This window comes from Macaca nemestrina, chromosome 14, assembly GCF_043159975.1.
Source record: "Macaca nemestrina isolate mMacNem1 chromosome 14, mMacNem.hap1, whole genome shotgun sequence".
NCBI lineage: Eukaryota > Metazoa > Chordata > Mammalia > Primates > Cercopithecidae > Macaca > Macaca nemestrina.
Window position 1 is genome coordinate 49,414,911 of NC_092138.1, and position 24,704 is coordinate 49,439,614.

The following is a 24,704-nucleotide window of genomic DNA, read 5'->3' on the forward strand; positions in this document are numbered from 1 at the left end:
AGACAACTTCTTCAAAAGAAGAGTAACGTGACTTTAAGGATTAATCTTGGCATTCTTATGATGCATTTTGCTTTTTAACCCCCTTAATTTTAAACACACCAAAATACCACTCATTTGGGCTGTATTAATATGAAAGCCCAATTCCTAGTGGTCAGCATGCTATGGATTGGCTTAACAAATTCCTATAAACAAATTTAATGAATACGTTGAAATAAATTTCCTATAGCTGTAGAAAAAAATATGTTAAGCCAATCCATAGCACACCCACAGCAGTTCTTCAAGGATTGTTTAAAAGAATAAACTGGGCACTTAAGCGGGCTGTGCCATGCGACCTCGGGCACTGCCAACCGTGGGTGAGCTCTGGGTGTGTGGGCGGCCTGGTGCGGCGCTCTGCTGTGTCAACGTGTTATGATGCTGTCCCAAACCAACCTGGCTACTGGAATCCCCAGGAGTAAAGTGAAATATTCAAGGCTCTCCAGCACAGAGGATGGCTACATTGACCTTCAGTTTAAGAAAACTCCTCCTAAGATCCCTTATAAGACCGTCGCACTTGCCACTGTGCTGTTTTTGATTGGCGCCTTTCTCATTATTGTAGGCTCCCTCCAGCTGTCAGGCCACATCAGCAAAGAGGGGGCAGACCAGCCGTTCCAGTCCTGATCCTTGGCATTCTGGTATTCCTACCCAGATTTTACCACCTGCACATCACTTACTACGCATCCAAAGGCTACCGTGGTTACTCCTATGATGACATTCCAGACTTTGATGACTAGCACCCACCTAATAGCTGAGGAGAAGAGTCACAGTGGAACTGTCCCAGCTTTAAGATACCTAGCAGAAACTATAGCTAAGGATTAAGGAATTCTGCAGCTTGCAGATGTTTAAGAAAATAATGGCTAGATTTTACGGGTCCTTCCCAAAGATGTTAACTGAACCTGCAGTAGCTAATTAGGACATGCTCTGTTTTTCATCCCTTGGCCCTGGCAAGAGGTCCTGACAAGTTTTTCCACAGGAATATGTATCATGGAAGAATAGAGGTTATTCTGTAATGGAAAAGTGTTGCCTGCCATCACCCTCTGTAGAGCTGAGCATTTCTTTTAAATAGTCTTCATTGCCAATTTGTTCTTGTAGCAAATGGAAGAATGTAGTATGGCTAATTTCTTATTACTAAGTAATCTATTTAAAAAATATCTGAGTATATTATCCTCTACACTTATCCCTACCCTCATGTTCCAGTGGAAGGCTTTAGTAAAATCAAAGATCAGTGAGTTCATCTGTAATGTTTTTTTTTACTTGCTTTCTTATTGACAGCAACCAGGAATTTTTTTATCCTGTGGAGTAACTTTTCAAAATGTAAATACTTTCTCTGTTTAACAGCCCTTGGCCCATTCTGATCCAGTTCACGAGTAGATTGGACAGCATACAATTTGGATCATTTTGTCCCTAGTAAATCAAATGTTCTGTAGATTATTCCTTTAATGGCTGGACTTTTGACTGTTTCCTAATGAAACACGTAGATAAGTGGTTATCATTTAGAGTTTATAAACCTATTGCTAGCACCTTGTATTATGCCATCATTCTGCTCATGATTCCAAGGATCAGCCTGGATGCCTACAGGACTAGATCGCCTTAGTTTGATTCTATTTTTTAGCTTGCAAAAAGTGACTTATATTCCAGAGAAATTAAAATGTTGAAATCCAAAAAAAAAAAAAAATTAATAAACTGCATCCTGAAGATCTCAGGTCAGGGTTTTGGTGTGCCAACGCAGACTCCCGTCTCCATTCATGAAAGCAAGACTTTTGTCAGGCCATTCTCTACTTACAAGAAAATATTCTGTAATTCAAACCTTTATTCAATTAAACTGGCCCCCTTCGCAATGACTCAAATTAGTCATATGGTGATTGCACTTAAATTGAGCAACTGAAAGATGTCTTTAATCTCTATTATCCTTCCTGGTGGAAATTCCTTTTTTTTTTTTTCTTTGAGATGGGGTTTTGCTCTTGTTGCCCAGGTTGGAGTGCAATGGCATGATCTCAGCTCACTGCAACTCCGCCTCCTGGGTTCAAACAATTCTCCTGCCTCAGCCTCCTAAGTAGCTGGGATTATAGGCGCCCACCACCACGTGCAGCTAATTTTTGTATTCTTAGTAGAGACAGCGTTTCACTATGTTGGCCAGGCTGGTCTTGGACTCCCAATCTCAGGTTATTCACCTGCCTTGGCCTCCCAAAGTGCTGGGATTACAGGAGTGAACCACCGTGCCCTGCCAGAAATCCCATTTCTATACAGGAATTTTGCTACTTATTTGATAGGTGTTTTGAAATTGTCCATTTATGCTTCTACCCCAGATAATAAAATGCATAGCCCATTTAGATAGTATTTTGACGCTATAAATCAGTCCAGCGTCCTTAAATCTTCTTTCTTCCTTTGATCCTTGAAGGCCAGAAATGATTTTGCTGACTATAAAGTGTAGTTTTGATGGAACTTTGTATATAGCCTTTCACCACATACAGGCCCCCAGTCCCACTTCACACACATAAAAATTAGGCCAATACTGTAGTCCAGTTGCCTCAGTGCCACTCAGTAACAGGATACTAACAAGTCCATGGTTCACTCTGGTAATTATCTACTTACAAATCACATGATCAAATGGGTCACCATGAAGACTTCATAGGCCAAAATACAAGTGTGTAAACTAAGGGATGCTTTTTTTTTGGTCAATGATGTGGCATCAGATATAGGGGAACAATAAGGAATTTGTTGCAAAAGCTAAGTAACAGCCATAAACTTCCACCACTTTAACATTCCACCAAGTCCTGTAAAATGTGCCTACAATGGGTTATGCCAAGGACCTGGAAGCATTATAAAGTCTATAGAAATAAACTTAAACATATATTTTGTCAAAAATATAATTGGAAACAAATATGCCCATGATTAAAATATGAATCCAATATTCCAATGGACATGAATTTTAATGTCTTAGAATTCAGAAAGATTTGGTGAGGAATGATTTGAATGACTGATTTTCATTTAAAAAATTAATATGAAAGTGTAAAATGATGTTTCCTTTTTCTTTCAATACACCATGGTAATAAATAAAAACATTCAAAATGTCTCTCCTTGTTAAAGATGAATAAACTTCAAAGCCTATTGAAAGACTAGATACAAGGTGCAAAGGCCTTAGATCTGCAATGTAAAAGGAAAGGCACCCTACCACCTCTTAGTCAGATGGAAACTCATCTCTTCCTCCCTCCTTTTACCGTGTCTTAACATATTCCCTAAAACATTAAGAGAGGGGAGATTAAATCAATTCCTAGAGAAAGGAAGAAATATTTAAATTCAAATTACTTTGACTGGTTGCTGGGTAATTATCCCACAATCATGGCCCTTCTGCAAAGAAGGAATCTCAGAGAACAATGAAGTACTGACGAGGACAGCCCAGGGTGCAGGAGTATCCACTTTACAATCCAGTTTAAAGAAATACACTGGGATGGACAGAAGGGGTAGAAATGATCTAAGAAAGAAGTGTGGTAATGAAAGCTCACATTTTGGAAGCAAAGCCTTTTGATGATTTGTTTGAATAATCTTCATGATCATGAAATATTTGAGATAGTAGAAAAAAGTTTGAGAAGAATAGGTATCTTCACCAATATGGAAGGAGTAGAAGATAAACTGTTTAGAGACACTTAAAGAACAATTTGGAATATGGAATACTCAGTAAGGCAAGGGGGCCAGGGTGACTTCACGAAGCAGAATTTAACTGATAAGTTAAATCTACACAATTGTAATCGGAATCTCCAAAATTTCTTGATCATATACCATTATCAGATAGAGTCTTGCTCTGTTGTTGCCCAGGCCGGAGTGCAGTGGTGTGACCATAGCTCCCTGCAACCTCAAACTCCTGGGCTCAAGCAATCCTCCTGCCTCAGCCTCCCAAGTAGTTGGGACTATAGGAAAGCACTATGATGCCCAGATAATTATGAAAGAAAAAAAATTTTTTTTAGAGGCCAAGATCTTGCTATATTGCCCAGACTGGTCTCGAACTCCTAGCCTCAAGTGTTCCTCCCACCTGAGCCTCCCAAAGTGCTGAGATTATAGGTGTGAGCCACTGTTCCCAGACTATCTACTTATGTATCTGTGTGCTACTGTCAACCATTATATAAACATGGACTAATTTCTTCCCTCCTTTAAAAAAGATAACAAATAGAAGTCTTAATATTTTTTTTTGCATCCCAAATAATTATCTTGTGCACCCCACTGGAACATTAGCACAAACTTTTAAAAATGAATTCTTTCAATGCCTCTCACAGAATTGATATGCTATATGGAATGTATTAATATATTTTACCCAACCTCTTCAGTTAACCTCTCTAATCCTGGAAGTTGTAAGATCCTTGAGGACAGGATTCACCTCTGTGCCTTCCATGGTCCCTAACTGTGGCTACTTAAAATGCAATTAAGAGGCCTGGGTGAGTGAGAGCACCCAGGCAGAACAGAACTGTGTGCTTCTGTGTCAGTTACCAGAGCTCCTCAGCTGCTTGTGCCACTGGGTAAATTCATAGTAATGGTGATTATTTAAGTCTACCTCTTAAAGGACTAATTAATCTTTCTTATTAAGTACGTACATAGAAGACGGTAATCCTTATCTTACAAATGGAGAAAGAGAGGCAAGAAGGGCCTCAGGCTATTTCTGTACTTAGGATACTAAGCACCAGTGTTAATTCATTTAATTTAGGAATTAACAACCCAACTACCACTGCTATCTCTTGCCTTCCCCTGAAAAATCCAGATGTTCTTAATTTACTTTGTTGTACCATTTTAGCAATTCTCACAATTGCTAATGAACAATTTTGATACGCCAATCAAACACAATCTGCTAGTGGTGTTCTGGCATTAGTCACACAAATTTCCTTTGACTAGTAAAGAACGCAATATGCATTCATCTATTAAGTCTTGGTTGCCTTACTTCTTTTAAGGAACGTGCCTAAGACAGAAGGTGTTCAACAATTTTGCTTCCCTAAGCCACACTGGAAGAAGAACTATCTTAGGCCACACATAAAATACACTAATACTAACGACAGCTGATGAACTAAAACAAACAAACAAAAAACTCAAATGTTTTAAGAAAGTTTAAGAATTTGTGTTGGACTACATTCAAAGCTGTCCTGGGCCACTTGTGCCCTGCGAGCTGTGGGTTGGGCAAGCCTGGAAGATGTGATTTTTTAAAAAGGTCCATCAAATGCTGATGTGGAACAAACTACAGAATACTATGTAGCAAATGAGGCAGATTTCAGTAATAATGTGTGCCAAGTGTTATATATATATAATATCTCATCTAATCCTCACAATTATAAGTATTATAAACACATACTCCCCCTTTTAACACAGGAGGACCCTGAGGCTGATGGAGTTGGGACAATTTGTCCAAGGCCACATAGCCAGCAAGTGGCAGAGCTAAGACACGAACTCAGACGGTTGGGCTCCAGAGCCTTCCTAAGTGTTGGGGAAATGAGAAAGTGGCATTTTCCTTGCAGTGACCTGTGAGGAAGCTGCAGATAACACAACTTCAAATATAGTAAAAAACAGTTCACGTACATTAAGAACTGTTTATGAGCTCTGACTTCCAATGGAGGTGAGAAAATAGTGGCAAGTGATTGTTGTGAATTTAGAATGAAAGCTTTTATTTGTGTTCATTTTGTACAAAAAACTAGTATCTGGGAGTAGAGAAAGTTACAGAGGCTATTTTGTCTCTTCCAGCATCATTATTTAGACTCAGTTACTATTGTCATGATTTACTATTATTATTTCTGTCTCTTGAAGGTCACAGAGGCACTTTTTATGCCTTCAGAACGGCACAGATTTAAGTAAAACTGCAAATGAGTTGCTCCATATATCAAGTTGACTTGTATTAAGGAGTCGATAGCTCAGTAATAGGTGGGGAAAAAAAGGGGCCCCCTGGTGGTCCCCGTTATCACTGCGGTCATGATACATTATTCTATATTTAGTTTATTTGGAAGTTCGGGTGGGCTCAGTCTTTATTTCTGACACTTCAAGGAACTAGTGCTATTTCTTTGTTTCAGGGAAAGAACAAGCTCAAAAAATGAAAATAATCACTCTTGGTATTTAAAGCTTCAGTGAGACAGTGTGAATGGCAAGTTTTGAATAAAGAAAATTCATTCATTCATTTAACAGTAATTATTTGATAATATTTATTGCACACTTATATATGGCCAAGGATTCTTTTAGGTTCCTAGGATTTAGGTGTGGCCCAAACTTGACAAAAATATCTGTCCTTATGGAACCTGTATTTCAGAATAAATATGTTATATCATTAAATTAACTAGATAGAAAGGGTAGGTACTCATTATTTGATCACTTAAAATTAAGTGTTACACTTAAGAATATACTTAAGAGGATTACCTGTGGCCTAATCATTACTTTTGTAATCACACTTTATCACACATTTATTAATTCTAGATTTAGCATCTATTCTTGTTTGGAGAGAAGCTGGCAAAGACTATAAAAGTATAAAGAACAAGCTTGTGTCTATAAAATTATAAACAACACATACATTAATAGAATTCATTGAGCAAAGGGCATTAGATATTTAAAATGCATTTTAAAACTGATATAATTGAAGGTGTAATTTAATTTTAGATAATATTAACAGTAAGAATTTTTTTTTGCTAATCTTTTATTTTAAAAAAAGACGAGATTTTTTAAAAAAGAAACCCTGAATCTCAAAGAGAACAAAACCCTCAATTTGAATGTAATATAGTGATTTTGATGTATATAACTTTTCATATTTACAGTTTTCTAGCTACAAACTGTGCAGTCTCATTAATATAGCAGATTAATTCTTCACCACGTTTAACTTCTAATCTCAGAAATTTCAATGATACTATATCAGTACCTGACTCCAAAAGGACTCTGGCACAATTTCCATGTAGGTAGAAAAATACAGACGCCAGATTTGCTGAATTTAGCTTTGGAATTTCCAGGAAGCAAAACATCATATAAACTCAATTTAAATATTTAATGATATAAATGCAAACCTAAGTAAACTTGGGGAAAAATAAAGGGCACAAATGTCAAGCATATAACATTTTCCGTTGAAAATGCACTGATAATGAGAACCAGGCTCACTCCTTGATCGCTCTTTTTTCTCAAGAGAGGCCAAGAGGAAGCTAAATTCATTCATGTCACGAAGATGAGTTATAAAAGTGGAACGCAGCAAGTTCGTTTCAAGCACTGCCTGGCTACTTCCACATTCCATTCCCACTGTGTGTCCCCTCCTCCCCACTTCCTCCCTTGTTCATTCTTTTGTATTATTTGTCTCATCTTTATCTTTTTCACTATTGAGCACTCTTCTGAGGGCAGAGACCATGTCTATTCATTTCATATTATTCCACAGTACCTAGCATAGTGGTGCTCGATGCTCAGTAAATGCATGTTTAATAATAAATAAGTTAAATCAGATCTTATATATTTTTAATGAGCCCATATGCTCATCCATAATGAGACTGGAGGTAAATAGCTTCTTCTCAGTCCAACACTGAATTGTCTCACTTTCCTCTTGGCATTTGATACTGCCAGTGACCCACTGCTTCTTGAATCAGTCTCCTCCCAGGTATCTGGGATGTGTGCTCTGACCAGGCTACTGTTTCCTCATTCCTGTGGAAATGCAACAATATCAAACCCCCCCTCTTTGAACTCCTGTGTTACTTAAAGTCATCATTTCACAATGCTCCCGATTGCTTGTGTTTGCCATTTTGCCTGCTTCGTTGGACTTGTAAGCTCCTTGAGTGAGGGGGTTTCACATATTATACATCTTTATACTTCCTATTTTGCCCACCAGTGTGCTGCCACCCCACAGATGCTCTGCAAATACAGAAGTTTTGATTGCTGATTACAAGTGTTGAGACTAGAGCTTTGAAAGGAAGAAGGATTCTCAAACATGCAGGAAACTCACCAAGAAGCACAAAAGAATTGAGGTGACTGGGTCCTGTGTTGGGGCCTACAGCAGGGTCAGCGGAAACTATTTGACTAATACAGAGTGGGTGGCGTCATTAAAAAATTCTCTGGCTTCGTCCCTGGGACCCTGTGCCCAGACACTGTTGTATCGGTCCTTTAACCTGAGAGAGCCAGTCTTTCTTTTGGTGGTCCAATCGGCCCTGTACTACTAATGGCTGAGGTGAGTGCAGTAGGGGTCCTCTGTTTCGGCTGGTGAAAGGGTTGAATGGATTAGGCCCACCATGCAGTGAAGTGGAGAACGTGGCAGGAAGAAACAGTTCCACTGGGTGTTGACCATGATACACCTGGCCACCCTGGAAGACAGAGTACATGGTAAGGACTAGGAGTCTCATTAGTGGGGCTTGACATGAGGACAGTTACCTTCTCAATTGTCCCTGGGGTTGATGCAGTTTAGGGTAGAGTGAGTCAAATTAAAATTCAAACTTACCCTCAACATCTCAGCTCACTCCCTTCACCCCATCTGCCATCCTTTGCTCTCACAGGGAGTCCAGGCAAATTGTCATTTTATCTGTGCTCAGCTGGGATATTACCATGTTATTCCCTCTTGCTCCATTTGCCAAATATCCTCCTTCATGGCATTTAAAAAATCACCCATTCATTCTTCATCACATGTTTAATGAGCATCTTATATGTGCTATGTTTTTGTAGATGCAGGGATAAAACAGTGACCAAAATAGCCCAAATCCTTGCTTTCACGGAGTGTATATTCTAACCTGAATCTCATTTCCAAGACACATTCTTCCAATTAAGTAAGCAGTTAATATATAAAATCTTTGCTGACCTTTATCGAGCACTAACTACAGTTGAAATACTGGGCTAAATGCTCATTCATAATCCCAGGTGGGATTATGGCAGGTATTATTAAGAAACATTTTAAATAACTTTTTATTTGGAAATAATTATAGATTCACAGGTAGTTGTAAAAAAATGTATAGAGTGGTCCCATACACCCTTTACCTAACCTCCTCCAGTGATAACATCTTGCACAACTATAGTACAATATTAACTAGGAAGTTGCCATTGGTACAGTATATGGAACTCATTCAGATTTCACCAGTTATATGTGCACCTATTTGTGCTTGTGCATAGTGTGTGTGTAGTTCTAAGAAGTTTAATTATATGTGTAGCTTCATGTAACCACCACTGCAATCAAGATAATTAACTATAACATCATCACAAGACTCTCTTGTGCCACCCCTGTCTACACCCATTCCCACCCCTGCCTGCTAATCCCTGGTAACTACTAATCTGTTACTAATTTCTATAATTTCATAAATGTTACATAAATGGAAAAATGTCATATGTATACTTTTCAGGTTTGCTTTTTCCATTTAGTATAATTTCCTTAGGGTCTAAGTTATTGTATGTATCAACAGTTTGTTCCTTTTTATTTAGTAATATTTCAAGGTATGGCTATACCATAGTTTAATGACCTGCATGTTGAAAGGCATTTGGATAGTTTACCGTTTTGGGCTATTGTCACGAAAGCTGCTATGAATATTCATGTACAAGTTTCTGTGTAAACATGTCCAATTTTATATGCCCAAGAGTACAATTGCTGGATCATACAGTAAGACCATGTTTTGTTTTAAAAAACTGCCCAACTATTTTCCAGAGCGCTATAGCATTTTACATTCTTCTCAGCAATGTGTGCATGATGAAGTGTTTCTGCTTTCTAGTAGCATTTGATATTATCACCATTTTGAAATTTTATTCATTCTAAAGGTGCAGTGATATCTCATTGTGGTATCATAGATGTTTATTTTCATTTTTATTTTTGTAAAGACAGCATCTCACTATGTTGCCCAGGCTGGTCTTGAACTCCTGGGCTCAAGTAATGCTCCCACCTCAGCCTACTGAATAGCTGGGGTTACAGGTGATCAACTTTATTGTAGTATTAGCATGAATTTCTGTAATGGCTTATAATGTTGAACATCTTTTCGTGTGCTTATTTGCCATTTGTGTATCTCTTCAGTGAAATGTTTGTGTATGTATTTTTCCATTTTCTAATTGGATTGTTTGCTTCTTTAATGTTACATTTTGTGAGTTCCTTGTATATTCTAGATATAAGTCCTTTGTCAGATATGTGGTCTGCAAATATTTTCCCCCTTCTTTAATGTGTACTTTCACTCTCTAAAAATGGTTTTTGACAGAGCAAAAGTTTTTAATTTTGATGAGGTTAAACTTCATCAAATTTTCCTTTTATGGATCAGTTTTAGGTAGCAAGTCTAAGAACTCCTGTAGTAGTGAAGAACTTAGTGAACTTAGTGAACACTCCTAGTGTTCCGTGTTGAAGATTTTCTAATTTTTTTCCTAGATGTTTTATAATTGTATGTCAAGGTCCATTTTTTGCCTATGGCTTTTCCACTGGTATTATGCCATATATTTATCTGTACCTCAATGGATGCAAATATACCCATTTTAAAGATCAGGGGTAAAAGGCTGAGTGAGGTTAACTAACTCGCCCACAGCAATACAGGTAGTGTGAGGTACTGGGACTGAAATGCAGGCAACCTAACTTGAAACCACAGCCTCTTTTTTTTTTTTTTTTTGAGACAGAGTTTTGCTCTTGTTGCCCATGCTGGAGTGCAATGGTGCAATTTCAGCTCACCACAATCTCCACCTCCTGGGTTCAAGCAATTCTCCTGCTTCAGCCTCCTGAGTAGCTGGGATTACAGGCATGTGCCACTATGCCAGGCTAATTTTGTATTTTTAGTAGAGATGGGGTTTCTCCATGTTGGTCATGGCTGGTCTCAAACTCCCGACCTCAGGTGATCCGCCCACCTCAGCCTCCCAAAGTGTTGGGGTTACAGGTGTGAGCCACCGCACCCGGCCAAAACCACAGCCTCTTAATGACTTTATTTGCCTGCTCTAAGGCATATATCTCTCTTTGCATTCCCCAAGTAAACATAAAACACACTGAATTCACCCTCTATGTGGGACAGAACAAAATGTATTCAGAAAATAGAAGTCATCTGATCTTTATGGAACTATTTAGGGAAACCTGGAGCTTTAATCATTAGCATTGCTTTGAACAAAACTACATGATTTAAAAAATAAATGATTATTTTCAATGTCATGCATCTTTCTAATCTTGTTAATACAAGAGTTATCTAATCTTACAAAGTATAAGATACAAAAATAGAGATGAAATTGAGATCTACCATTAAGTAAGGTTACCACCCAATTTTTGCTGATGAAGTAGTAATGGATTGATGATGCTGGAGATTTACCCTTAAAATAAAAATTCTGGTTCCAGACAGTAGCTGTGGTCTCCTAGGACATATCTTATCTGTTATCTGTCAATAGAGCAACGGAAATTGTGCACTATTGAAAACAGATGTAGCCTCACAGTCAGAGAGATGGAAAAGATGTGCTCTGGAAGTCCTCACTGCATTACTGTCAAATGAAGCCAGGAGGTACTGATATTATATATTATAGTCAGCACCAACTTCTTGGCCAAATGTTCAGCACTATTTTCATTGTTGGAATTAAAAATCTGTTCTAGAATTAGGGGAAAAATGACATGAGCAATATCCCATTAAAAAGGTTTTTTTCTTAGTTACTGCTGGCTCTGAAATTTTGGCTTTAGCCAATAGAAACTTCTCAAGATGGTTCTGGTGGGCATTTTGTTTTGTAGCAGGTCCCATGGCATAAGCTTATCACCCAGAGAGCATCTTAAATGTTGTTAATAATCATACAATACTGCATAATATTATCACTGAAAGTTTACTACTTACTAAATTATAGGAACGTTGGATATCTTTGGAAAGGGTTTAATTAACTTACAAAAAAAAAATATACTGGACCTATGGGAAAATGACACTTGCCAATGAAAGAAAATCCAGTTCCGAAGTGAAAGACTGTGCTTATGTTGACATTTCTCTCAAAATAATGAGTTTTCATTCTCCAAGTTCTTATAATGAAAAATTTAAAACATACGAAAAGCTCAGAATAGCCAGAGTTCCACCATTAGATTCATTTTTAACATTTTCTATGTTGGCTTTATCAATACGTCTATATTAATAATTCTTTATGAGTAATTTTAAAGTAAACTGCAGATGCCACGACATCTTTGCCTTTAAACATTTCATATGTTTATCTTCTCAGGATATGGACTTTCTTCTATATAGTCATAACAACCGTGTGTGCACGTTTTGTATGTATGCAATAGGTGACTTCTTGCCTTAGCAGGTTAACATCTACTACTGGTGTTTATTTTTTGACATGGGTAATCTTCTTGGTGTTTACACTTTTGTCCCCATGGTTAGTTATTAAATACATGTAATACAGAGTATCTGTTTTATTTGTTAAGATCTCCTCCCTTCCGTACTTTGCAACCAACCCCTGAGGGCAAATCAACAAAAGTCATTTAGTTCATTAAAAACAAAATTGCTCTAGACAAAAGTACCCATTTGCTGACTGCTGTTTGGTATTGGCTGGGCATGGTGGCGGGTGCCTATAATCCCAGCTACTCAGGAGGCTGAGGTAGGAGAATAATCACTTGAACCCAGGAGGCAGAGGTTGCAGTGAGCCAAGATCACATCACAGCACTCCAGCCTGGGTGACAGAGTGAGTAAAGACAAGGTTTCACCATGTGGTCACGAACTCCTTATCTCAAGTGATCCATCTGCCTCGCCTCTCAAAATGCTGAGATTACAGGTGTTAGCCATGATGACTGGCCAGTGCTAGGGTTTTTAATTTGGAAACTATAGTCTGAATTTAGGTGGGGGGACAGTTTGTGAAATTTCTGACACTGTCAAGTTTTGTGTGTAAATAAACTTTTAGGAGGCAGGGGGAAGAGTGTCCATAACTTTCATCAGAGTCTTAAAAGTATTAAGAATCACTGATTTAAGGCTTTCAAAATACCCTTTGGAAGCTGGAAGATATTATTTGGAATATTATTGGGAAAAATTATTTGGAATATCTTCCAGCATCCAAAGGGTATGTATCTTGAAAGCCTAAATAATATCCAAATAACACTAATAGTGTTAGTATCAAATGCTAACTGATGGAGAGGAGGAATTCCAAAAGGACCCATGTAGCCCATCCAATTGACAGCCTGGTGCCACTGAAATGGGTTCTGGCACAGGCAAAGAACAGAGCAGAAGGCAGCACAAAGTATTTTACTCACACTGACAAGTTCTCAATTAGTTCAAGCTCTTCAGGAAAAAGATCTGAATGTCACTGCAGGTGGTCCAACTCTATTCAGTGGGCAGAGACTGGGCAGGGTGCCGGAGGTCTGCTCTGGGTATCAGGCACCAATGTTGCCCAACTGTGTTTGTTCTAACCGTTGCCCCTCTGTAGGCTTTGGTAGACTTGAGGGTGGTTTACATCTGTGATTGCATTCACCTTGAAAAAACGCACAAGGGGGAAGCAGAAAAACCCAAAACAAATGAGAAAAAGTCTCCTTTTTACCTGACTGGTCATTTTGGAAATGGGTACACTTCCTTGTAAATACCAAAGGAAATAAAGGCATGGAGAAGTACCAGGCACAGTGTGTGGTGTTTTACATAGTTGTTTCCTAGTTTTAGAACGATCAGTATCTCCTTAGCATCCTTGTTTCACAACTGGAAGGAAGTGGAGCTCAAAGTGATGGAGCAACCGGATGGCATAAAGTCAGCGTTTACTCAGTGAGCAGGGCTGAGGTTAGAAACTGTGTTGGTAAAATGCCGTTTCCCATCACACTTTGTTGTTTTATAAATATGTGGTGGGAGAGGATAGGTGTGGAATACACAAATGCAAAAGAACAATCAACCAGTGAAGTCCACCTGTACTGGGGGGTAGTTTGCTTGCTGTGCTTTATTTTGTGCTAGCTTCTGTTGAAAAATGTACAGTGAGAGAGAAATCAATAACACTTAGCATTCAAATTACTTGATTTAAATGCATAATTCATTTAATATTTATAGCTCCATAAGGATTCTCAATCCATTTTACTGCTGGAGAAAGACAGGCTCAGCAAGAAGAGTAAATAGCCCAAGGCCTCAGATGCAATACCTTGTAAAGTTGGGGGCCATACCCAGGGCTGTTTCGTCCCTGCAGGCCTGAGGTTATAGGTCAGGTGAGATTGGAGAATTGTTAACCTCTGTGTGGGCACAGACTTTCAGACCACTGGAGAGCAATGAGTTGGAGAAAAAGGTTATTTTCCTCCAATTGAGCCCTCTTTATAGTCAGTGCACACATTCTTGACTGGTTTTACAGGAAATCAAATTTTAGTAAGTTGAATTTACCTTTATTGCCAATGGATATTCATTTGGCAGATGATTCTAATACTTTCTTTCTACCTGCTCTCTCTACTGAATAAAAAATCCACAAATAAGCATTTAAACATCCTGGGAGATCTAAGGGAATTTCTATTTTGTTTGTTGTTTTTGTAATGGAATAATTATTTTCCAATGAGTTAGATTGTGACATTTTTATTTCTAATATTAAATATTAAAAATGGAGTATAATTCAAAAGGGTAAAGCTACAGGACGACACTCAGAATAAGGGGAAATATTTTAAAGAGTCATGACTCTACCGATGACTAGTTGTGTGGCCCTCACTAGTTACTGGAGGGCTCTAAGCCTCAGTACCTACACATATAAAACATGGATGACAGCTATCTCAGAGGGTTGTTTAATCATCAGATTAAATAAGATGACATATATAAAATTCTTGGATCCCTACAGGCACTCAATAAACAGATACAAGAAAATAAAATAAGAATCTCCAACTGGAGCAATTAGCTATTTAAACTTGGAGATGGCAGGTAGCCAAATTAGAATTTCTACCTCTGAACAAATCCTGAATCGCTCTGAAGCTTAGGACAACAATTTCAGTTTATTTCAGTTTCACATAAATATCAAGAACAGGGCAAGTCAATCATTATCATCCCAGATGGGAACATAATCTGCTTCAATTTCTCCATGGTCTTATCAAATGATCACTATTCTGCAGTTGCAAGTTCCCCCCCCGCCCCCAACACAAAGATTCTCTCCCACAGATCTTCATTCCCTTTCCTCCTCCATAATAACTTTGTTAAAAAGTACCACTTTATTATAGGTAATTGAGTGGATTTTCTAACTTTATTAGTTAATTGTGGTAGTTTGCAAAATGGCTGCAATTCTTCTCTTCCTTATAATGAAGTCCTTTTGCAATGGTGACTTCTCAGGTCCCTCTATCAGTAGGTAAAGTTTGTTTTCCTCCCCCTTGTTTTAGATTAATCTTGTGACTTGCTTTGACCAACAGAATATGGTAGAATTTCTCAGCTTAGTCCTCAAGAAGCCTTGCATGCCTCCAGAAGGTCCTTATACTTCTGCCCAGCTGCCATCTGAACAAGCCTGGGGTGCCCTGCCAGCTGCCCCCCACCATGCCAGCCATCATCTGGTCAGAGGACAGAACTTACCACTGAACAGGGAGGCAGGTATGTTGGGGCTGTGTATGTGCATGGGACACACCCAGGTGTTTTTCTTACCAATAATCTTGTATGGACATAAGGGTCATATTGGTAATATCTGGATAACCTATTGCCATCTGTAATGACGACAGCATTTTGCCTTAGCAATTCCCAGTCTCACATAGGGAAACTGAGATAGACACATCTCCTCTAATATAAAAGCTTAACTAAGGTGAGAGCCAATGGTTTATAAGCTCTGCGGAATTCATTTATTCACAATGTTATATTCACAGAGGAAGTAAACCAACCTTTAAAACATAAGGCATAGTAGAGGCAGGAAAGACTAAGAGAAAGAAAACAGTTTTTTGTTAACTTGGAAAACCTACAAATATTTATTCTGTTAATTAAGCCCCAAACCATATGCCCTCTTAAAAATATGCTTGTGAATGGATTTCTAAGATCCTTCATGCTTCAGCATAGTAACTTGAGTTTATTAGATGAATGAAGAAATTAAAACTGCCTGGTTCTTTCAGTTGATAACCTAATAAATAAGGAAAACCTTTTTTCTCTGTAGAAATCACAAAATAAAATTATGACCATAACATATTTAAGCAGTCAAAAAGCATTATGTCTTATACAATTTTAATCTGCCTGGAACCTTTCCATGAAAGCATCATCAGTTTTATCTAAAAATGGCTCTCCTGCTGTTATTAATCCATGTGCCTTGCTGAGTACTCACTGCATAAAGAAGAGCAGATTCATTTGGAAAATAAGTTGAATCTTTATCTTTTCATATATTAAAGTTGGGTGCCTTTCTCTCTGTACTGCTACAAAAAACACCTTCATATTACTTGGGTTTAAGTTGTTTAAAAAATTTTGAAAGCATAAACTAATATTTATGTTCTCTGACCATAAAAGCTACACAAGTTGACTGGAAAGTATAGGCCTTGATAAGGGGTTGGCAGAGCCAGGACAAGGATGAGATGAATGCCTCACTTTGTCTCCTGGACAAAATTTAAGGCGGTACCAAAAAACTCAGTATTATAGATAAATGACATAATGCAATATTTCAAAAAATAAAAATTAGTGCAAAATAAAATCTACAATGAACAAAATGTCAAGATTTTAAGTAAAGACAGCTCTTACCTTGCACTTGAATCTTCCCTACTCACCTTACCCTAATCCTGGCCCTGGTTTCGATAAAACTTTATTTACAGGAATAAGCAGCTGGTTCATGAGCTGTAGTTTGCTAATTTGTTTCTTTAAATATTACATTCAAATATTTATCTTGATGACCAAGATTTTGGGTAGCCCCTTAAATTTTGTGCCTGAGTGCCATCCTCACCTTACCCTAATTCCAGTCCTGGGTGTTACATTCTATTCCAAGTTCAAATGGTAAGCTAATGAAAGTTTTAAAGCAAATGACTGATAGGATTTAAGTTATAAAAGTGGGCTTTGGTTGCTGTGTAGTTTGGCGGGGGATCTAAAGTGGGGACTGGGAGAATAGTTAGGAGGCTGATGATCAGTCTAGTGATTTTGCTCTGGTTCAGACCAAGTCACCAAAGACCACTCAGATGTAAAGATGGTGGCCACGTCCCTGTCTGCATATCTATGTGACATCTTAGCATGTGGCTTACTCCTGTTGATTCTCTCATGGTTGTCCTTCTACTTTACCAACTTTTCAGTCTTGGGAACTCTGCCCTCTTGTGTTCTCACACAATCCCTTGGCCTTACATTCCATCAGCATAATCTCTAGTTCTGAATTTATCTCCTTCAAATATGCATATCCAATTCCAATTGCCAACTCACCATTTCCGTTCAATGTCTCGTGGGCATAACAAACTTAACAAAACCAAAGTTCACTTTCAAAGATGTCTTTCTCTCTGTGCTGTTGCAATTAGTTCAATCACAAATTTAGATATTACAAAACATCTTCACATTTCTTTTTTAATTTAAGTTGCTTAAACTTTTTTTTTTTTTTTGAGATGGAGTCTGTCGCCCAGGCTGGAGTGCAGTGGTGTGATCTCAGCTCACTGCAACCTCCGCCTCCTGAATTCAAGCGATTCTCCTGTCTCAGCCTCCCAAGTAGCTGGGACTACAGGCGCGTGCCACCATGCCTGGCTAATTTTTGTAGTTTTAGCAAAGACAGGGTTAAACGTCTCTGAATACTTAACATACATATGTTTAGACTATGAAAGCAACACATGTTTACTGGAAATTATGTCTGTTCCCGAACCTGTTACTCTTCCATCTATCTTCCAGTAGAGAATGGCACTACCATTCTACTCAGCTGTTCAAGCCAAAAAATTACTGCTTATTGTTTTCTTCTCCTTTTCTCCTACATCCAATCCACCAGCAAATCCCGTCAATTTTGCCAAAATGTGCCTTCATTTTTCTTTAAATAAAATCAGCATCAACCTCAGTAGGCCTACTAAGGGTATAGCTTGCACACATTAGGGTAGGTCTGACTCAGTGGAAGGAGCAGTCGTTGGGAGGGAGGGGAAGTGTGAGTAGGAGTGTTAAATTCCCATGTCAGGGTATAGGGAGAGACTGGCTTGTCTCTGGGGAGGTGAAAGCTGCAGAGTGGAAAGAGCTGGAATACGTCTGGGCCTCTCCAGGGGGGACAGGGACTAGGAGATGTCCCAGCTTTTAGGCTTACACACATATTCTCTCTCATCCTACCAGCTGGGTCTGCACGGCTGGACCTGGAACCAGAGAGGGAAATACTCCAGCAGAACTTAGTAGGTACAGCTAGTTAGTATTAGAGGGAGCAGAGTGATCTCAGTGAAGATGTGCCCAGTCATCAGTCTGAAAGGGGCCAGAGCAGAGAGGGTTGGTGACAAAGCTCAGCTGGAGCTCAGTATGTATGAGTTTAGCATCCATGGCCTGCATAGGGCTGACGACATCAGCTGGCAGTGTACCAAAATCACAGGGTCAATTTTCCAAGCTAAGCATATATACTCCTCTGAAAGCCAAGTTCACTAATGCAGAGGCCACTTAACGAGTAGTTATGCCTACGGGTCCTGCTTACATTGACCAAATAGAGTTTGTTTGATAGATTGCTTTGTTGTTTAATTTGCCTTTGAGAGTGGTTTATATAAGATTGTGACGCTATGACTTTTCATGCAGTGTGACTGCAAGATTCTGCTTCTACAGATAGTATTCTTTTTTTTAAACATATCTGAATGAATTCATCAATCATCTGCCTTATAAAAAATCAGTGAATTTATTCAGTGATAAAAACCAGTAAATTTTAGTTTAGTAACTACTGATTTTGAATGCTCTTTGCATATCAAATGTAAGTTGTCATGACCCTATTAATATGAATATTTTATCTAAATGCTACCCATTTTAAAATTATAAATATTTATCTTACTCACACCTGCATTTTACTAAACTCATTCTCTATAGCATAAAAATGTTACATATAATCCCTCTTTCCCACTGAACGATCTGCAGAGATCAAAGGAGCCATTGTTCAGGCCAGATGGTTTCATGTTTTTTTTTTTTTTTAATCTTGTTCGTATCAAGTATATTTAGCTTATTTTTTGACAAGTCCCTCATATTCCACACTTAATGGGTACCACCATTAAATTTGAATAATTGATTGACATGTACCTAAAATGGCAGCAAATTAAGCATAGATCCTTTGGGGTATATTTTTCTGTATGCAGAGTGTTTGCTATTGATGGGCCAGCAAGTGAGCCTAATCCAGATGTGCCAGACGATGGAGAAGGGCTTATTACCACAGACACTGTATCCAGGATAACAGCCCCAAACTCTCTTCCGTCCTTTGGAGTAGGCAGACTTGTCATGTCTGAGCTCTCTCTCTGTAACATATATTTACTCAAAATAACTGTGAACATCTGTGTATGCCTCTCCAGTCTGCGAAGAACTTGTAATATATCCCTATTAACATGTTGCTTAGGACAGCAGTTGTCAACTTTAAATTTTTTTCTGCAAAACATGAGGGTGACATTGACATGTGTGACACTTGTGCATCGATATACCCATCATGTGATGTGTTTAATCCACAGACTGTAGGATTCAATAGAATTTTACATCTTTGCTTCCTTCCTACTTGAGGAAGCTCATTGGAACTCAATTGAGTGGGACTGAAGGTATTGAGATCACTTGGACACTACCCTTATTTGTAAAAGTAAGTTGATGAAATTGGGCGCTTGAGTCATTGTGAATAATAAACTGCATCTGACACACTTCACAACTAAAGACATTCCTGTTCACCTCAACATCTCAGTTGTGAACTTATAGCTTAGTGAGTAATAGCATCTCCCATTGAAAGGAAAAGATTTACATGTTGAGAATAAGGTGCAGTATTAGAAATGCCGATAGAAGTAATGGCATTTGTGGTGGTGGGGAGAGATGATGCTAGAATTGCTCATTTCTGCTCTCTTCTGGAAGCCAATATATAAAGTTATTAGGACAGTCCAATTCACATGAATGCAGGTAGAAGATTGGCTTCTGAGGGATGAGAACATCCAGCCTAAGTAGATATGTTTGTAATTTTTTTTTCTTTTTTTTAAATTTAATTATTATTATTATATGTTTGTAATTTTTAAAGGTAACATTTATTGTTTACTAGTGCCTGGCAGGGTCTATGTATTTTACATAGATTTACTCATTGAATAATTATAGTGAACCTATGAGATCAGTTTTGTTTTCATCCCTATGTTACAGATGGGAAAAATGAGGGAAGTGAGAAAGGGAAATATTCAATCACTTGCCCAGTGCGTACGATTGTAAATGAACAAGCTGAGATTTGAACTCAGGCAGTCTAGATTCAAGGTTTGTGCTCTAATTCATCTTGCTGCCCTCTATCTCCAATTCTAGCCTGTTTAAATTTAAATTACAGTCCTCACTGTTTTCCTCACTTGACCTTGGCTTATGTATATTTTCTCTATATTTTTATGTAAGCAATATGCTTGAAACATAAAAAGTTCATTTTTTTAAAAAACAAGACTTTCTCATGTTTTGCGTAATGAATACTTGTAAATATCAGAAAATAAATTCTTTATATAAAATATTTGTTATTATTAATGCTACTTTTTGCATTAAACATTTTCTAGGTAAATGACTATATTAGTATTCTCATTCTGTGATTTCTGAAATCTAAAAGTACATTTACTGGAATAGGGTCTTTTTCATGCATTAAGCATAAATTGGAATTTTTCAGGCTAAATTTGAACAGGCATGAAACTATACAAGGAGAATCAGAAATATACAGTGCTTAAAGGTGAGAAAAAAAAAACCACTCTGTTCTTTCTATTTTGCATAGTTTTTTTTAGATGTTCCTCATGTCCACTGGTGAAAAGAATGGTTTAAGTATTCAAGCTCCACACTGCAAAGGTATGGACAGATGGGCAAGTTACCAAGGACATAAAAAATGCTTGGACATTGTAATACACCAGCTCCTAGAGATTACCTTAGTTCCAGTATAAATACAATTTATATTCACATTCATTTGTAAAGACCAAGCTATCTGGAATTTCTGCCATTTTAGGAATATCTTGTATTGGTGACTGATGATTGTAAAATTATTATTATCATTTTAGATTTAAAATTTATTTGCTCTCCATATAGTATGCTACATAGTTATAATTAATATTCGGGGCTATGATTTTGCATATTTTAGTTTGTGAGTTTATGGCTGTAAGAGAAAAATAGGGACATATTTCATATGTTGTAGTAAATTCTTCACATAAACATGGTGCGGTTTTTAAACATCGTGGCAAAAAAAAAAATGTGTTTTAAAAACATAGTGGCAATGAAGGGTGTGGAAGAGATGGGGCTTAGGATAGAGATGGGATGGGTGATCATTTTCCGGGTGAGTTCTTGTGACAGTTCTCAGGCCAAGTACACAGTGGCACGGGGGTGGGACAGTGGAGGACATCCCAGCGGCCCAAGCACCCCATGGCTCTGGATACACCCCACACCTCAATCTTGGGCTGCTTATATTGATTCTGCAAGAAAGAAGACTTTACACTGATTTTTGACTATGAATCACAAATACAAACTTTACTAGTCTGCAAACAATTTCTGAAGCAATTATTCTTGTCCAGTCCTCTATTTTTAAAGAAGAAGAAAAGGATCCCTAGAGAAGTGACTTTGAAACACACAGGGCACTGGACCTGGGTCAGATGATTCAGTCAGTGTCTTGTTTCTGCGTCTTCCTACCTGTGTGATCTTGGGAAAGGCATCGGCCTCTCTGGCTATAGCTTCTCCATTGATAGCTTTGTGATCATCCTTTCTATGGATGCTAGGAAGATTAAATGGGACGATGCATATCAAATCACCATGGAAATCATATACAGCTGTACAATCACTGCTATAAAGCAACTTACTCTAGGCACACAGCTAATCAGAATGCAAGGAATTCTGGACACTTTGTATAACTAATAGTCAAATCAGTATGTTCTCGTGCCTATAAATCTTCTTAGATGCTTCTTTTCCTCACAAACTAAAATATAAGCCATTTCAGTTTCTTGCTTGTTTGTAGACTCCCCTTGAAGAAAATTTGAAGAGAAATTGTGCTTTTACCCAACAGATCATTTCTGTTCCCTGAAATTGCCCTTGCCACAAATTATCACAAAAACCCGTATCTTTCTCAGCAGCATGCAGGGTCTGTCACTTCAGGGCTGACACACTTTCTCTCCTTCAGAGAGAAATTTCTCTAAAGCTCTGAATGCTGAATTCAAAATATCAGTGATGTCAGGCCAGGTTTGCCTTTTAAAGAAAGATCATTGCTGTAAGGGATGGATCTGTGTGCAGGGCCTCAAATTGGGTGGGAATAGATTGACAGACATACTGTTTCACCAGAAAGATTTTGATGGATAATAACAACCTTTCCTCTTTCAAGGGTGTGCTTAAGCAGATAGGAATAAGATATAAACACAGTCTCCCTATTCTCTCTCTCCCTCTTCCAACAGCATTATTTCCTTGGCATGTTTAGAGTGAAAATAAGTTTTTGTGGCATTTATAGCCTTAAAAGTATGGCTGCAACCAATTTTCTCAGGTATGTATTTCCCATTACAATTCCTTCCCTCATCCCAAAACACGTATGTACACATGTACACACACTCACACACATTGAGGGAAGGGAGTTATCAATTCTTTACATTACTTAACTGGAATACTATCTGTGGCCCATTCCTCTGTAGAAGTCTGTCAAATTTCCATCCATTCTTTAACTCTCACCACTTTTATGAATCATTCCAAGATTTTCCCAGGTAAAATTTATCTCTCTCTCTCTCTCTCTACACACACACACAGTCTCTCTCTACTATAGGAAGATTCATGGCATGCTTTGGTTACCAACTTATTTTTATTTCTGTTTCCCTACTAGGTTGTGAACTCTTCCTTGACAAGGAGTCTCAGACATCTATGTATCCCCTATAGAAAGTAAGCATTTATTAAAGGCGTTCATAGAAATATTTAGCTTTTAAAACTCTTCAAAGCCACCCTTTTTTTTTTTATCTTGATAACTTAGAGATGGTCTGTATTAAGGTTTCCTATGTCTTCTTCACTGGAAATTTTGGCCAAAGAGGACGAGACTACGAACAGGTCTCTAAAATTGAAGAAGTAAGAAGCACTGGGAAAGATGAGAAACATGTGGACATCCATGGCTACGTTTTCATGTGGCAGGTGTCCCTGAGACAACGTATAGCAGCAAGCATTGCCCAGAACATGGCTACTGGCTTAGCAATGCCATGGAGGGGATGGAGAAATGGGGCATTAATGGCAATTTAAGGGCAGGACAACATGTACATATACAAATACGAGAAGAACATTTCTGGATTTAGATGAAAGGGGAAAACAAACAAGATGTATTACCAGCAGGAAAGAATGATTACCAAGTTAATAAATTAGATACCACTTATATTTCAATTGTTAATGCCAATCCCTTAAGTGAATATAGGTTCTCACCTCTATATAAATCATTAACTTCTATTAGTAGATGAAAAAATACTTGATTTCACAAGCAGCACAAAGAGAAGGCCTGCAATAAACAAGGTTATAGGGTATCTCACTTGAGTTGGACAATATCTATTTTATAGTGAATATTCCAATAAGGATTGTGAACCCTGAGTTTGAACTTCCTTCCTCTTCCTATTGGTGGTAGTGACAGGGAACATGTACAGACGGCAAGAAAGAAAGATAAAAGACGAAGAGCCAACTAGCCAAGCCAAGACAACCTTTTTCACTAGTTCTCATGAATAAAAATGGTGCTAACATTAACTAAAGTGGCATAAACTGAGTAGGCAGTGGGCAATCATTAGTTTACACAATAGACTAACAACCCATTAAGGCAGATATTATTATCTTCATTATCCATATGGGGAATAGAGGTGCAGCAAGATTAAACAACATGTTCTAAGGCCATCCAATTAATCAGTGGTACTGCCACATCTGTCTGATTCTAATAAAAAAGGAAATCTGCCAAATAAGAATAATACAGTTCAAAAAGTCAGATTAAATGAATTCAGAGAGGTAGCAGGAGATTCAGTGAGGAAATTGAGTTTAAAGAAACCCCTAAATCCTCCGAAATCCAAGCACCCAAAGGAGTGGGATGGCACTTATGGAGATACTTTCAAAACACAAGAGAAAAAGTTGAGGTAATTAAAAGAATCAATTTGGTTAAAACTAGAACCCACACCAACATAATAGAAAGCTACATAACAAGGCAACTAAACCAGGTCACTTAAGGAGAAGTGAAGAAAATAAAATTCACCTGTAGAAAGAAAGCCCAGAATAGGAGACTATTTTAAATGGGAATTAGTTAGAATAGGATAAGCATTATTTAATTCTACTGGGCAGGAGGAACCGAGGTAAACACTGATTCACTGACAAGGAGGAACATCTAATTAAAGAGGACACTTTTAAGATTAAGAGGTTAGGGTTGGTTATTGGGTTTTATGTTTTTTAAACATTCTATAAAAGGGTCAATCTGTATTCAGTTTCACAGACTGAATCTGTATTCAGTTTCACACAGACCACCCACGTGTGTTGACAGATTCAGAAAGCTAGAATAGGGAAGGAAATGACTCAAAGTTATTTAATAAAGCTGATTTCACTCAAACTGTCTGGGCCTAAAGATATTTATTCCAAAATGAGAGGGCTTAGTGAATTTTGTCATGGTTGATTACCTGCCCCCCCGCACCCCCCCCAAAAAACCAGTAATTCTTTGGAAAACATGAGTGATGGGAAAAGTGGACATCATTTAGAAAAGTTCCAAGGTCAAGGATCAGTCAGACCAATTTAGAAACTAAAAAGGAATCA

General features: G+C 38.0%; 1 protein-coding gene and 1 pseudogene across 4 annotated transcripts in view; one reads left to right on the plus strand and one right to left on the minus strand.

The window, feature by feature from the left end:
- LOC105489053 (solute carrier family 24 member 2) overlaps positions 1–24,704 on the minus strand; it is a 269,869-nt gene that overhangs the window by 112,725 nt on the left and 132,440 nt on the right. The window lies entirely within an intron of this gene.
- On the plus strand, positions 326–1,231 carry LOC105489051 (transmembrane protein 230 pseudogene; annotated as a pseudogene).